We start from the raw sequence: 5,181 nt of genomic DNA on the forward strand, positions 1-5,181 counted from the left end.
AGAATCCCAGTCCCGTGGGGTCAGAAGTTCCAGGGAGTGGTGGCCTACACCCCTGCATATACTGCCTAGGACTGTGGCCCTGGTGGGGACAGGGGAGAGGGGCGGGTAGAAGGGGACTGTTTGGGACAGCTCAGGGACGCAGCTGAAACCTCATCAACCTCCAAGCACTTGCCATCACAGTACTTTCACCATTTTCCCCAATCCCACTTTTCAGGAGGAGATTCCCTTCTCTATCCTCTCCCTCTATCTTGCCCTTTCTGCCAAGATCACTCTCCTTTGGAAACCAATAGCTCTGCTTGGTTCCAGAATGCCTCTGGAAGCCAGGGACTGTTATCTCCCTAAACAACATACGGGCCAGTGCCTGGAATGTGATTTACATTACTGACCACTAGCGCAGAAGAAAACAATGTGAGGCCCTCCCAGCTGCATGCAGGGGCTGAGCAGTGCTGCCGGGTGGGAGGTGAAGGGGAGCTGAGCTTCCCACGCAGCTTGGGGTCTCCTCCCGCCAGAGCCCCCGTGATGCAGGCAGGGAGGAGCCTCCCCTTCCAGGGCCCTACGACGGAGGCGGTAAGGGGTCTCCTCCCACTTGGGCCTCACGATGGGTGCAGTGAGGATGCCACCGCAATCCCCTCCGGGCCACGTGGGCTGGCAAGTGAGGGTGGCGTCTGGGGAGCTTGAAGGAGACTTTGGGCTCTTCTAGGACTTGCTGCTAGGACTGCCAGCTTCGGGCCTGACTCAGCCGGTAGGGCTGGGTACAAGCCAAGGGCCATGGAAAGACTGTGGGGTTACACACGCGGCCGTGGGCTGTGCCAGCGCAGCCTGCTGGGGAACAGCCAGGGCCCGCCGGGCACAGGGAGCATGGCCCAGGGAGCCGAGACCTTTATGCAATCATAGAGGCTTTTTCTCTACTGGGGCAAGAAGACATTCCTCTCCCGAGGAGGAATTACAAAGCAAATTGTTCCTGCCTCTCTTTAAAGGCCAGTGAGGTTAGGAAACTGCTCCTTCCTTCTCCAGAAAGCTTGAAAACACAGGCAGGTTTGTCTGCTTTCGACGTTTCAGTGTAAGTCGCTGCCCCTATTACCTTGCCTGGGGCGCTCCTGAGCCCCCAGACCCACTGCGGGGTGGGACCCAGCCTTCTCCCCTTCCTCTGTTATTTGCTGCAACACAATAAGAAATATATATCGGTCTTTCCCCCTGGTTCCTGACACACAACTCCTAAAGCACTTGTAATTTCCTTATTGATAGAGGTGCTAGGACTATCTTTTCGTTTTGATATTTGATGCTGGTTCCCGGTACAGAGCTCCTTTTCAATCCCTTGCAGTTTCCAATGTGAGGCAGCCTCCAGAAAAATCCCTCCACTGTGTGGCTGGGAAGCTTCTGGGTTGGTTAACACACCCACATGCTGAGGGTGACACACCCCAAGTCCACAGGGACACAAGGTCCTGCGTCGGGACCCTCCTGGACCTCGCCCTATGTACCTCCTCGTCTGACTCTTCATCTGTGTCCTCGATCATGTCCCTTATGATAAACGAGTAAACACCAGCGAATGTTTCCCTGAGTTCTGTGAGCCGTTCTAGCAAATTATCAAGCCTGAGAGGGAACTGTGGGAACCCTCAACTTTGTAGCCAAGTAGGTCAGAAGTGTGCGGATCCTGGGGACGCATTACTTGTGATGTGTCTGAAGTGCAGGCATTCTTGTGGGACTGAGCTCTTAACCTGTGAAGACTGATGCTAATTCCAGAAACTAATTAAACTATACGACACCCAGTTGGTGCCCGGAGAGTTGGAAAATTGGTTGGCGAGAGGAAGGAAAAAAAAAAAAAAAAAAAACCACATGCATTTGGTGTCAATAGTGTTGTAGGCAGAGAAACGGTTTTTCCTTTACCCCCAAACCAAGCCATGGGAACTTTCCCTCACAAAGCTTTTGCTGGCTATTGCCACGATGGAAAACAGAAGGGCTACCAAAAATAACAACCCCAGAAACGGGACAAGGTTTTGGGTAATTTTACAGAGATCTTACCGTTGCTGACTGCCAGCTTAGACAGCAACCCTCAGCCCCTCCACATCCCGTCCAGGCCTCCAACTAGCTCGGAGAGTCATGCAACCCCTTCTGGCTCCCCACTCCTTCCACGACGACTTTCTATCCAGTGCCAAAGCTTTGTCCCAGCCCCGGCTTTAGACCCGTCACTCATCTCTGAATCCCAAATTGAAACCAAATCATCATCCACCGAAGTGTAAACCGTAACTGTCCCTGGAAACCCAGACTGTGAATGTTGGAAACGCCCTAAGGGAACGGGAAATCTACCTTCCTCACTTTGCAGATTAGGAAATGGGATTCCAGAGACAATCTCAGATCTGAGACCAAGGCAAGTTTCTGGACTCTTAGTTGGATGTTCTTTAAAATGTGTCATGCCCCTGCCGTGCCCATACGTCTGCTAACATGGTCCGACCAAAACAAAACAAGGAAGAAGGGAATATTCTCCAAACAGAATGAAACTTCCCTCTGAAAACTCGGGATCCCTCCTAAGGCAGGTGCCCGGGAGCATGCTGGGCCCCTGACCTCGGTCCAGCCCCAGAGGCCGCCCCTCAGGCCACCTGCACACCCGCTCCGCTGGATCCCCTCCGCCACTCAGCAGGGTGTGCCCCCCGGCCCCTCTCCCCACACCCCCAGACCCAAGTGCTCCTTCTTGGCCCCAGTCCGACCCCTCTTCACACTCACCACACCTGTCACCATCTGTGTCTTTGCCAGCCTGGGCGCTGCGCGACACGGGGACCCACAGGCTGGCTGATGGTGGGTGCTCAGTAGATCTGGGGAAGGTGTGTGTGGTTGAGATGAAGTCACAGAGGCAGGACACGGGTCTTAAATACAACTTTATTGGGAGCAGGCCGTTGTCCCCGCAGCGGCCAGCTCCCACGTATACACAGTATACAGAGCCCAGCCAGTACCCAGGTCCTTCCATCCTTCTGCAGTACACACACGGAATGCAAAAGAACCAAACACAAGGGGGTCTCGGTAAACGACAGTGTCTAGTGCCTTCGGGAGCCAGTGCCCAGGCTGGGGGCACTCGGGTCCCTCCTCCCGTCCTCGACTCGCCTGCCCCCGCTCCAGCATGGCGAGGCCCACGAGGTTGAGATCCTGCAATCAGTGCACACAACGGGCAGAGGAGGCAGGGGCTCCTGAGCCCAGACCCTCACTGGTCCACACCCCTCGGAAGAGGTTGCTGCAGCCCCAGAATGTTCCTCTTCTTCCACAGACATGAGAGACCACCTTAGCTTTGTCTCCATCACCAGAAACCTGCGCCTTGAGGCTCGTCTCTGCTCAGCCTTGGAGAGTATGGTTGGATTAGTGAAATGGTCCCAGACAAGACACACCTCCCAAGTTGTCTTGCTCGTACTTCTTTTAAAAAGGAAAAAAAAAAGGTAAAAGGAAAACATCACGACGGAAAAGAGCGCTGAGACCCAGCTTACGTCAGGAGCAAGGTTAGTTGTCCCTCCTGGAAATGATCCGTCAAGCCGCTCCCCTGGGGGCCAGGCGCCCCCAGGGACAGCACCTCCCTTCCCACCCACCCGGTCCCCGCCCCTTCCGCACGCCCCCGCGCCACCCTCTCCTCGACGAGGGGGGCTGCACCAAGCACAGGGTGCGGTGCTGTCGTCAGCTAGCGGGGGTCCACCTCTGCCCTGCAGCCCCAGCGTTCGCTCGGGCAGGGAGGGGGGTTCCTCCTCGCTCCTTTCTTCAAGGGTGGCTGCAGCCCAGCCTCCGACATCCTCCTGCCCTTCGCCCCCTGTGGGAACGTGTTCAGGGCTCAGCCAGGGTCAGACTGGGATTAGAACACCATCCCAGGCTCACCTGGCTGGTCGGCTGGTTTGTGGATTCTATCAGGGGAAGGCAAATCAAAGGGCTGACTGCCTTTCCCAGGGAAGGCAGTGCTTGCTGTCACCTCACCGAGGTCCAGGACTCACTACCTACTCTCTGAAGCAGAACCTCCCGTCTTCGTGCTGGGGCAGCTGCACCCTCAAGAAATACCCTGCTTGGCCAAAGAATCCCTAACTCCAAAACATCGTCCCCCTTGGAGCTGTAGGAAACATCCGGTTTCCACTCTGCTACCGTGTCTCTGAGATAGACGAGTCTCCGGCAGTTCCTACTTGTGGCTGCCAAGGGCCCCTGGGTCAGCTAAGTGATTCCTGGTGTCTCCTGAAACCTGTCCCCATGGCACCTGAAGAGAGACCCTGTCATCGCATTTGGAGGCCCGGGGGGTGGCGGGCTGAGGGGAGCATGAAGCATGCATCTCATCTCTGTGTCTGGGCCCAAGCTCATCTCTGTGTCTGGGCAGCTCCATCTACAGGGGAGGACAGCGGGGCTGCTGGAAGCACCAGGGTCCCCATTGCCCCGGGGAGGGACAAGGGTGGGTTCCCAGAGAGCAGAGCCTGAGGTAGCAAACAGTGAACCCCGTTATCCAACTGCAGAAACTACAGCCTGTGATGCAACGTTGACAGACCCCAGGCAAGACCGCATGTAGCTGTCTGGACGGTGCCTACTTGTTTGTTCAGCACCTGGCCCTTCTGGGCATGTCCCACGTCCCCCTAGTGGGATCAGGACTGTGGCAATGCTGGGTTAAGGTAACAGCCTGACTTATATCTGGCTCCCTGGAGGAAGAAGCCATCAGAACTGGGGCTCCCTCCTCCCCATCCTAGGGAGACATTCCTGCAAAGCTCAGACCCAGCCCCAGTGACAGCAGAACCCTCTAGGTCTCTCCTCAAACTCCCTGCTTCAGGCACAGAATCCATCACCCCAGCATCTTTTTTTTTCTGATGGTCGGATCCCTCTTGAAGAAGACAACAGTCTCCTTACTGACCGCCTACCTCCACCTGCAAAGACCCAGAGGACACCTATGCAGAAGCCCTCCCACTAGTCTGAAGACTACGACACAGGGAGAGGAGGTGGCCCTTTGAGGGATGGCCGAGAGTGGAAGGAAGATGAGGAACTTGGGACTGTCCCCCACACACCTCACCCCAAATGGAGCGGCCCAGGCTCCAGCTATACCTGCCCCCTGCCCCTCAGCTCTGCCCACCCCCAGCCAGTTTTCACTGTTAGGTCCACATCAGTCAGAAAAGAAAGCGGCTGAAAGCACCACAAAATCCTGCCTCGTTCAGAGACGGCTCAGAGCCCTGGGGCCCCCTGAAG

This window comes from Delphinus delphis, chromosome 8 (genome assembly GCF_949987515.2).
Source record: "Delphinus delphis chromosome 8, mDelDel1.2, whole genome shotgun sequence".
Taxonomy (NCBI): domain Eukaryota; kingdom Metazoa; phylum Chordata; class Mammalia; order Artiodactyla; family Delphinidae; genus Delphinus; species Delphinus delphis.